The 12,101-nt window shown below is 44.7% G+C and overlaps 1 protein-coding gene across 2 annotated transcripts in view; it reads right to left on the bottom strand.

Annotated features, from left to right (window-relative positions):
- LOC126428102 (disintegrin and metalloproteinase domain-containing protein 10) overlaps positions 1-12,101 on the bottom strand; it is a 561,823-nt gene that overhangs the window by 222,209 nt on the left and 327,513 nt on the right. The window lies entirely within an intron of this gene.

Genomic DNA, 12,101 nt, shown 5'->3' with positions numbered 1-12,101 from the left:
GAGCATCCACACAAGGCTGGCGCCGGTGGCGACACCTACAACGTGCTGACATGAGGAAAGTTTCCAACCGATTTCTCATACACAAACAGCAGTTGACCGGCGTTGCCTGGTGAAACGTTGTTGTGATGCCTCGTGTAAGGAGGAGAAATGCGTACCATCACGTTTGCGACTTTGATAAAGGTCGGATTGTAGCCTATCGCGATTGCAGTTTATCGAATCGCGACATTGCTGCTCGCGTTGGTCGAGATCCAATGACTGTTAGCAGAATATGGAATCGGTGGGTTCAGGAGGGTAATACGGAGCGCCGCGCTGGATCCCAACGGCTTCGCATCACTAGCAGTCGAGATGACAGGCATCTTATCCGCATGGCTGTAACGGATCGTGCAGCCACGTCTCGATCCCTGAGTCAACAGAAGGAGGCGTTTGCAGGACAACAACCATCTGCACGAACAGTTCGACGACGTTTGCAGCTGCATGCACTATCAGCTCGGAGACCGTGGCTGCGGTTACCCTTGACGCTGCATCACAGACAGGAGCGCCTGTGATGGTGTACTTAACGACGAACCTGGGTGCACGAATGGCAAAACGTCATTTTTTCGGATGAATCCAGGTTATGTTTACAGCATGACGATAGTCGCATCCGTGTTTGGTGGCGACATCGCGGTGAACGCACAATGGAAGCGTGTATTCGTCATCGCCATACTGACCTATCACCCGGCGTGATGGTATGGGGTGCCATTGGTCACACGTCTCGGCCACCTCTAGTTCGCATTGACGGCACATTGAACAGCGGGCGTTACATTTCAGATGTGTTACGACCCGTGGCTCTACTCTTCATTCGATCCCTGCAAAACCCTACATTTCAGCAGCATAATGCACGACCGCATGTTGTAGGTCCTGTACGGGTCTTTATGGATACAGAAAATGTTCGACTGCTGCCCTGGCCAGCACATTCTTCAGATCTCTCACCAATTGAAAACGTTTGGTCAATGGTGGCCGAGCAACTGGCTCGTCACAATACGCCAGTCACTTCTCTTGATGACATGCGGTAGCGTGTTGAAGCTGCATGGGCAACTGTACCTGTACACGCCATCCAAGCTCCGTTTGACTCAATGGCCAGGCGTATCAAGGCCGTTATTACGGCCAGAGGTGGTTGTTCTGGGTACTCATTTATCAGGATCTATGCACCCAAATTGTGTGATAATGTAATCACATGTCAGTTCTAGTATAATATATTTGTCCAATGAATACCCGTTTATCATCTGCATTTCTTCTTGGTGTAGCAAATTTAATGGCTAGTAGTGTACATCCATCTGTATTTACTTAACTACTTACTCCCTATCGAACCACCCTTTGCTTTAGCGGTAAGATGGTCCAGTTGATACCCCGTCAAAAACTGAACCGAGATCAAGCACGAAAACAAGAAGGTGTACTCAACACTGAAAAAAATTCAAAATAAAAATGTGAACGGTCCAAGTGCAATATCGAGAGAAACTGAACAGCCGCGGTGCCGTGGTCAAGTGCTCACGGTGTGGGACTGTAAAGAGAAGGACCGTGTTCAAAACTCCCTCGCGTCACTTTTTTTTATTTTTTCAGAACATTATGAATTTCCCATCCGGTAATTGAAACGTCTTTTCTCTCTCTGTAGTCTTTGCAGTTGTCATACCGTACAATGGTTATAGAATACGAGTCTTGTGGTATGAATACGTTACCATCGCAAGTAAATGCGATGAATAATGAGAGGCGGCGAGACACCACACAGATGCCTCACAGAAATGAAAACAACAAATAAACAGGTGTGAAGTACGTGACACCAAAGCAATTCAAGAGTCAAGACTTCCAAACAGCGACGTAATTTCAGAAACGTTAAAAACATGCCCTGACAGAGCACAGAGGAACTGTGTGATTGCGAAGCTGTTGCGTTCACCTGTTGCAGCTTATGTGACAAACTATCATGTTTTCATCATATGCTTGGGAGTGACCACATTCATATTCATCCGAACACCTAAATCAGGCAAGGAGGCATATCTCACTCACTCACCAGGGGTACAAATTAGGTGCGTCGGTAAGAGATTCCTGTAATATGACGACTAAGGTCGTGTATGACACACCAGCCGTGTTTTCCGATGGAAGATACAGTTGACTTGTCGCCTTGTCATCAAACGTTTGTGCGGTTTCCATACGAGAGCCACTTCCAACGTTTGCGGTTTCCGTTCGAGAGCCACTTCCTTTCGGCTGCTAACAGAGTAGCTGTGCAGAATCAACTGTCATTGTACGTCGCTCGCTGTTTGCACACGGAGGTTACACCACGACACAGACACAAATTTGAATACAGTGAATATAAGTGGTAATTTTTGACGCTTTTAAAAATACGTACGATTCAATAGATAGAGAAACATTATTCCACACTTTAGAGGAGTTCAGGTTTGACATGAGAACAAGGTCAGTTATTCAACAGGCGTTAACACATACAACCTCCAAAGTTAAATTCGTAGGAGAAACATCAGAAGCATTTCATATCGATACTGGTGTTCGCCAAGGACATGGATTGTCCCCCCTTCTGTTTAACATGGTTCTGGAAAAAATTGTGAGGTCATGGGAAAAGGAAATAAAACGAATTCAACTTGGGATTAAGAAAGAGCAGAGAATTAGTGGAGTGTCTGGTTTTCGCGGGCCATCTTGCCATTCTAACTAACAATAGAGAGGAAGGCGAACTTACCTTGGAAAAACTACACTAAATCTCACACAAAACTGGGCTACAAATCTCCTACAAGAAAACACAGTACATGGAAGACCTGTAGATAATCTACCCATTACTACTCAATACGGGAAAGTGGCACACGCTGCCCATTTCAGATATCTGAGAGAGATAATCCAACCATCAGGACTGAACTCAATAGCCAATAAAGATAGAATCTCCAGATCGCAAAAAGCATATACGCTCGCTTGGAATCACTATAATAAGAAATCTATTTCTGTCAGTGCGAATCTAAGGCATTATAACACAGTACTGCTACCAGAAGCACTTTATGCTGCAGAAACTACAGGGATTCATGGTCATATGAAGATCAGAGAGACTGAAATGCAGGAAAGAAAAATTCTGAGGAAAATATATGGATCAGTGTTTCGGGAAATAATTTGGACGAAGGGGCCAACTAGAGAGATTTACAAAGACATAGAAACAATGACACCATTAGAAAGAGAACGATGAAAATGGACATATCAGTAGCATGAATAAAAGCAGGTTCACAAGACAAATCTTTGAGATTGTAAACAGGAGCAAAAACAAGACAGAGTGGATCACTGAAGCAGAAGAAGACATTAAAGAACTGGGGATCACACAAGACAACATAAAAAAACTGAGAACAGTTTAGAAACATGATAAACAAACACACACTTAAAGAAGAACACAGAACGGAAAAAAACGTCGGAAGAACGCAAGAGGAAACACAGTGAAAGTAAGATGAGAATTTGGGAAGAACGAAGAACGTAGAAGAAATCATGACTACTCAAGTTCAATTGCTCTCTCAAACGGGAATAATCGAAAATAATAATAATATAAATCTTGCTACTGACCATTAAAATTGCTACACCACGAAGATGACGTACTACAGACGCGAAATTTAACCGACAGGAAGAAGATGCTGTGATATGCAAATGATTACCTTTTCAGAGCATTCACACAAGGCGACACCTACAACGTGCTGACATGAGGAAAGTTACCAACCGATTTCTCATACACAAACAGCAGTTGACCGGCGTTGCCTGGTGAAACGTTGTTGTGATGCTTCGTGTAAGGAGGACAAATGCGTACCGTCACGTTTCCGACTTTGATAAAGGTCGGATTGCAGCCTATCGGGATTGTGGTTTATCGTATCGCGACATTGCTGCTCGCGTTGGTCGAGATCCAATGACTGTTAGCAGAATACGGAATCGGTGGGTTCAGGAGGGTAATACGGAACGCCGTGCTGGATCCCAACGGCCTCGTATCACTAGCAGTCGAGATGACAGGCATCTTATCCGCATGGCTGTAGCGGATCGTGCAGCCACGTCTCGATCCCTGAGTCAACAGATGCGGACGTTTGCAAGACAACAACCATCTGCACCAACAGTTCGACGACGTTTGCAGCAGCATGGACTATCAGCTCGAAGACCGTGGATGCGGTTACCCTTGTCGCTGCATCACAGACAGGAGCGCCTGCGATGGTGTACTCAACGACGAACCTGGGTGCACGAATGGCAAAACGTCATTTTTGCGGATGAATACAGGTTCTGTTTACAGCATCGTGATGGTCGCATCCGTGTTTGGCGACATCGCGGTGAACGCACATTGGAAGCGTGTATTCGTCATCGCCCTACTGGCGTATCACCCGGCATGATGGTATGGGGTGCCATTGATTACACGTCTCGGTCACCTCTGGTTCGCATTGAACAGCGGACGTTACGATTCAGATGTGTTACGACCCGTGGCTCTACCCTTCATTCAATCCCTGCGAAACCGTACATTTCAGCAGAATAATGCACGACCGCATGTTGCAGGTCCTGTACGGGCCTTTCTGGATGCAGAAACCGTTCGACTGCTGTCCTGTCCAGCACATTCTCCAGATCTCCCACCAATTGAAAACGTCTAGTCAATGGTGGCCGAGCAACTGGCTCGTCACAATACGCCGGCCACTACTCCTGAAGAACTGTGCTATCGTGTTGAAGCTGCATGGGTAGCTGTACCTGTACACGCCATCCAAGCTCTGTTTGACTCAATGCCCAGGCGTATCGAGGACGTTATTACAGCCAGAGGTGGTTGTTCTGGGTACTGATTCTTCAGGATCTATGCACCCAAATTGCGTGAAAATGTAATCGCATGTCAGTTCTAGTATAATATATTTGTCCAATGCATACCCGTTTATCATCTGCATTTCTTCTTGATGTAGCAATTTTAATGGCCAGTAGTGTATATAAGCGTGTTACATTCCATAACCTATCACAATCTAATCAAATAAACAAAAATAAACATGGGGCCAGTTTGGCCCTGTCGGTCGTTGTAGACAGTAGCCTGCTCGCTGTCCTCCTAGTGTTAATCCTTTGGCGCACATATGTACTGCAGCGGACAGCTGGTAATACTCGCCTCATTCGCGTTTTCAATCAGTCCTGGAGGCTGAAAATGCATGCAGGGCACAACGTTAGTAGGGAGTGTCCGCTAGAGTGGATTTTGTCCATTTGCGGACTCAGCACTGAGTGAAAACGCCGATGAAGAGACCATTACCAGCTGTCCGCTGCCGCGGGCATGTGCGCCACAAGGTGTAATATTTCTGGCTTAGTCAGCCATCATATTAGGCTTGAAGAAGCTGTTCCCAGAGCAGTGGAGATGCAAGAAGCATATAGAGGTGGTGTGAGGTAGCTGTGACAGATGTTAGATTCGGTACCATTCCCGTGAGAAAGGCCGCCTGCATAATGCTACTGCTCTGTGATTGGCTGCTGTGTTCGGAGCAAGGGCGCCAAAAAGTTATAGTCCTGAAGGTGGCAGGGGTAAAATACAGGGAGCGAAAGGCTATTTACAATTTGTACAGAAACTAGATGGCAGTTATAAGAGTCGATGGACACGAAAGGGAATCAGTGGTTGGGAAGGCAGTGAGACAGGGTTGTAGCCTCTCCCCGATGTTATTCAATCTGTATACTCAGCAAGCAGTAAAGTAAACAAAAGAAAAATTCGGAGTAGGTATTAAAATCCATGGAGAAGAAATAAAAACTTTAGGGTTTGCCGATGACACTGTAATTCTGTCAGAGACAGCAAAGGACTTGGAAGAGCAGTTGAACGGAATGGATAGTGTCTTGAAAGGAGGATATAAGATGAACATCAACAAAAGCAAAACGAGGATCATGGAATGTAGTCGAATTAAGTCGAGTGGTGCTGAGGGAATTAGATTAGGAAATGAGACACTTAAAGTAGTAAAGGAGTTTTGCTATTTGGGGAGCAAAATAACTGATGATGGTCGAAGTAGAGAGGATATAAAATATAGACTGGCAATGGCAAGGAAAGCGTTTCTGAAGAAGAGATATTTGTCAACATCGAGTATAGATTTAAGTGTCAGGAAGTCATTTCTGAAAGTATTTGTATGGAGTGTAGCCATGTATGGAGGTGAAACGTGGACGATAAATAGTTTAGACAAGAAGAGAACAGAAGCTTTCGAAATGTGGTGCTACAGAAGAATGCTGAAGATTAGATGGGCAGATCACATAACTAATGAGGAGGTATTGAATAGAATTGGGGAGAAGAGAAGTTTGTGGCACAACTTGACTAGAAGAAGGGGTCGGTTGGTAGGGCATGTTCTGAGACATGAAGGGATCACCAATTTGGTATTGGAGGGCAGCGTGGAGGGTAAAAATCGTAGGTGGAGTCCAAGAGATGAGTACACTAAACAGATTCAGAAGTATGTAGGCTGCAGTAGGTACTGGGAGATGAAGAAGCTTGCACAGGATAGAGTAGCATGGAGAGCTGCATCAAACCAGTCTCAGGACTCATTGGAATGACTTAACTTTTTAATGTAAATATCTCTCAACAGCTGACCATCACTCAGTCATTTTAGAATTACTGAAAACAATTTAAATCAAAAACAAAAGACTGACGAGATTGCAGACGAAGCACTTCGGAAGAGTTTGGGTCAAGCCTCTTCTGGTATTGCGCGCGAAGTGTTTCGGGCTGTTCGTCTGGATCAGGCAGTGGAGAATGTGTTTCCAATTTTTACTTACCTTCCTGTTCGTCATTCTGAATTACGCAGTCGAGAAGAACAGACATGTTGTCTGTGGCAGGATGTGTTTGCCAGTACTCAGTATTAAAAGATTCACTCCGGTAGTCATGAGGCACAGACACGTGCCACAAATAGTGTAAAGATACATTTTCGTAGACATTGTGTTTGATTATGTACTTTGCTGTATCAGAAGGTGTTGCATTAAGATCATGCAGTCTTCTCAGGTGGCTATATTAAAATATGCGAGTGGCATCCCAAAGAAGTGATACATAATTTCAGAACAGAACCTCGGTAAAAGTCAGTTTCAGCCTCAAGATACAGAACCTACGACCTGCGTGCTTTTTTCTGCTTGAAGACAGCAGGTTAGTGAACTATAACAGAACCTCCGTGTTCCACACAGTGCAATAGAAACAGCTAGGCGCCGCACGTGTACTGCATGCACAGAACAAATGTGCTCAGTGACACGTCATCTGCAGTAATGCAGAAGAGGTAGAGGATGGCCGTTACTAACACGAACAATCAATTCATTCTTCCTTTCTTGCCGTAAGGGTTTAGAATCGAACTCCCAAGTATAAAACACTTCCCTAACGAGTTAATCTATTAAATATCTGACGTTAAGCATGTAGGTCAGGAAAAGTTTAAGTCGGCCGGCGTGGCCGAGCGGTTCTATGCGGTTCAGTCAGGAACCGCGCGACCGCTACGGTCCCAGGTTCGAATCCTGCCTCGGGCATGGATGTGTGTGATGTCCTTAGGTTAGTTAGGTTTAACTAGTTCTAAGTTCTAGGGGACTGATGACCTCCGATGTTAAGTCCCATAGTACTCAGAGCCATTTGAACCGTTTGAAAAGTTTAGCAAAGATCTGGAATGTTCTTTGCCGAGTGTTATCCAAGCATACGTCACGGAGCGCTAGACTTCAAAACTGGTAGCGTTTAGCAAAACCCCCAGCAAAGTCTGCAATAGAAAAGTAGTGGCAAATTGGCGTAAACGGGCTCTGTAGCGAGTAAAAGTCCTAACTGTGGTGTCACCGCCAGACACCACACTTACTAGGTGGTAGCCTTTAAATCGGCCGCGGTCCGGTAGTATACGTCGGACCCGCGTGCCGCCACTATCAGTGATCGCCACACGGCAGGTCTAGAGAGACGTCCTAGCACTCGCCCCAGTTGAACAGCCGACTTTGGTAGCGATGGTTCACTGACAAATTTCGCTCTCATTTGCCGAGACGATAGTTAGCATAGCCTTCAGCTACATCATTTCCTACGACCTAGCAAGGCGCCATTATCATTTGCTATTTATCTTGTGATGCATATACCTTCAGACCGTTGTTCACCAATTACGGATTAAAGTTAAGTATTCCTGCAGCTACGTACTTTATTTGCTAGACTCAACTCCTTTAACTGTTCCAGACCTTCACGCCCTCTCCTAGTGGCTTGGCTGTCTTGGCAAGTCACAACACTAACTATCCGAAATAATTCGACAGCAGAAAACACTGCACCGGGCCAGTTTTATTTTGGTTCAACCTCCGTATATACTTGACTTTTTTTTATGCAAAGAAACTCCCTCATCTCCGCACGGTCTACCGGATTAGCTGCTCCAGTATCAGCGCCGGAAAGCTGCTGTGTTCTGCGGAATTACGCGAGCGGCGGTCGGCGCTGCGAAATTAATTAATAAAGTAAACACAAAGCCGCTGCTAATCACATTAAAATTGTGAGAGAGTGCGCTGCCATGCATCCGAGGCCGAAACGCATATTCTTTCTCGGGTGGAGTTCTGTGTTTACTCGTGGAAAATATGCCATTGTTTTTAACTTTTTATTTATTTCATTTCCTGTGTGTGTGTGTGTGTGTGTGTGTGTGTGTGTGTGCGCGCGCGCGCGCGCACCGTAATGCACGAGCGAGGGCGCTATTGTATTATTTCGGTAGCCGACTGTTGCAGAAAGTACAATGTTGTGCCTACACCGAAGTGTGGCCGCAAACTCGTCATATGCTGTGGACGGTGAGGGGTGGGGTTACATACAGTAAAAGGCAAGAACAAAGGCGCCATAAACACGACAAAGGCTTCTCCGGAGCCTTTGTGTTGTACTGCCTAATAACTCTACAATAGTTGTACTGTGCATGCCACAGTGGGCTTGCCGTGTTAATCGTTCAGTATACGCAACGAATTTTACCATGTAGGTATTTAAATGCTTTTTATTCCAGTCTTTGATCACAGTATCAATTCTTTACACGATGACCGGTTTCAGTCCGTAATGACCATCCTCAGATGTTTCTTACACCATGTCCTAAAGTGATAAGGCCATAATGGCATCGTCAAAACATATAATCAGCACAGCATCTAAAATAAGGTGTAGAATAGGCCTACTCTACACCTTATTTTAGATCTATGGGACGATATTGTGCTCATTATATCGTCCACACAGTCATTATTGTGTGTACGATGTGGCCTATTCTACACCTTATTTTAGATCTATGTGACGATGCTGTGCTAATTATATTTATATTTTTTGACGCTGCCATTATGCCATTATCACTTTGGGACATGGTGCAAGGAAGATCTGAGGATGGTCATTACGGACTGAAACCGGTCATCGTGTAAAGAATTGATGTTGTTGTTGTTGTGGTCTTCAGTCCTGAGACTGGTTTGATGCAGCTCTCCATGCTACTCTATCCTGTGCAAGCTTCTTCATCTCCCAGTACCTACTGCAACCTACATACTTCTGAATCTGTTTAGTGTACTCATCTCTTGGACTCCACCTACGATTTTTACCCTCCACGCTGCCCTCCAGTACCAAATTGGTGATCCCTTGATGTCTCAGAACATGCCCTACCAACCGACCCCTTCTTCTAGTCAAGTTGTGGCACAAACTCCTCTTCTCCCCAATTCTACTCAATACCTCCCCATTAGTTATGTGATCTGCCCATCTAATCTTCAGCATTCTTCTGTAGCACCACATTTCGAAAGCTTCTATTCGCTTCTTGTCCAAACTATTTATCGTCCATGTTTCACTTCCATACATGGCTACACTCCATACAAATACTTTTAGAAACGACTTTCTGACACTTAAATAAATACTCGATGTCAACAAATTTCTCTTCTTCAGAAACGCTTTCCTTGCCATTGCCAGTCTACATTTTATATCCTCTCTACTTCGACCATCATCAGTTATTTTGCTCCCCAAATAGCAAAACTCCTTTACTACTTTCAATGTCTCATTTCCTAATCTAATTCCCTCAGCATCACTCGACGTAATTCGACTACATTCCATGATCCTCGTTTTTACCTTTGTTGATGTTCATCTTCTATTCTCCTTTCAAGACACCATCCATTCCCTTCAACTGCTCTTCCAAGTCCTTTGCTGTCTCTGACAGAATTACAATGTCATCGGCGAACCTCAAACTTTTTATTTCTTCTCCATGGATTTTAATACCTACTCCGAGCTTTTCTTTTGTTTCCTTTACTGCTTGCTCAATATACATACTGAATAGCATCTGGGAGAGGCTACAACCCTGTCTCACTCCCTTCCCAACCACTGCTTCCCTTTCATGTCCCTCGACTCTTATAACTGCCATCTGGTTTCTGTACAAATTGTAAATAGCCTTTCGCTTCCTGTATTTTACCCCCGCCACCTTTAGAATTTGAAGGAGAGTATTCCAGTCAACATTGTCAAAAGCTTTCTCTAAGTCTACAAATGCTAGAAACGTGGGTTTGCCTTTACTTAATCTTTTTTCTAAGATGAGTCGTAGGGTCAGTATTGCCTCACGTGTTCCAACATTTCTACGGAATCCAAACTGATCTTCCCCGAGGTCAGCTTCTACCAGTTTTTCCACTCGTCTGTAAGGAATTCGCGTTAGTATTATACAGCTGTGACTTGTTAATTTATATTGTGATCAAAGACTGGATTAAAAAACATTTGACAGTATTGGATCACTGTTTGTATACGCGACTATGTCGCAGTTGGTGAAACATAGGTATTTTCTGAGTTGTAATTTTAACCTCGCCTGTTTAACTGAAGGGGATTTCTCATTGAGGAGAAACAAAAGTGGCATCAGGTATGGCTCAAGAAGAGGCACCAGAAACTAAGGTTCTCAATACACGAGCGCTGTCCACAAAGTCTGTGACATAACTAAGCACTCCGTCTTCAGGCGAGAAGTGGCCCATCGGGACCATCCGACCGCCGTGTCATCCTTAGTTGAGGATGCGGATAGGAGAGGCGTGTGGTCAGCACACCGCTCTCCCGGTCGTTATGATGGTTTTCTTTGACCGGAGCCGCTACTATTCGGTCGAGTAGCTCCTCAATTGGCATCACGAGGCTGAGTACACCCCGAAAAATGGAACAGCGCATGGCGGCCCGGATGGTCACCCATCCCAAGTGCCGGCCACGCCCGACAGCGCTTAACTTCGGTGATCTGTCGGGAACATGTGTATCCATTGCGGCAAGGCCGTTGCCTGACCTAACTAAGAAACCATAAAAATTCTAACTTTAGTTTCTCTACATAGCCTCTTTTCTTCTCGATACACTTCATCCATGGGTGTTCGATGTATTCGATACCCTGTTTTAGTGAGAACCATCGAGCTCTGCAGAATAGCCGTCAATTGCATGCATCAACTTTTAGTTTTTGGCAAACCTTTTGGCACCAAGACATTTCTGCAATTTTGGAAATAGAAAAAAATCAGAGAGAGCTAAATCTGGTGAATAGGTTGCATGAGAAAGCAATTAGAACTCTTTAACTGATTGATTTTGGGAATTGCAAATAGGAGGTGTGAACTGGAGTATGTGTCGCTAAATGTGGCTGTTTTTGCTTAATTTCATCACTCAAACGTCGCAGTTATTTCACCATTTGTTGGTTTTCCTTCTTGAAGAAAATCAGTGAAAATAATCCCACGCATATCCCAGAAAACCGACAGTGTTAAATGTACTTCAGATTGCATTATGTATGAAGTAAGTGATTGCGAACGTGGGCGCTCGCAGGGTGCGTGCTACCGTAACCAAAGGAGTCGAAGTGTTTGGTGGCTTAGGAGGTACCGTGTCCAAGATTTATACTGCATTACAGAGACATCGGGCAAGCATCATCCCCCAAGTCACAAAGCAGACGGAAGTGTGTAGTGAGCGATCGTGACAGATGCTCATTGGAGAGGATTGTGACGAAAAATAAAGAAGATGACAGCTGCCAAAGTCGCTGCGAACCTTGACAGCACCAAAACAACACAAATGGAGACCCAGAAGGGGGGAATTGGAGGGTGAGCAAGAATTCCGAAATTGCTCAACCGTGATGCAAAGTCCTGCAGCTGAAAAACGTAGGGTGAAAGCCATAAAATCTGGACTGTGGGCAGAAACTTATTTGGTCGGACAGGTCTTGTTGCAC

The sequence above is a fragment of the Schistocerca serialis genome, chromosome 12 (genome assembly GCF_023864345.2).
Source record: "Schistocerca serialis cubense isolate TAMUIC-IGC-003099 chromosome 12, iqSchSeri2.2, whole genome shotgun sequence".
NCBI lineage: Eukaryota > Metazoa > Arthropoda > Insecta > Orthoptera > Acrididae > Schistocerca > Schistocerca serialis.
This window is presented reverse-complemented; position numbering and strand designations above follow the sequence as displayed.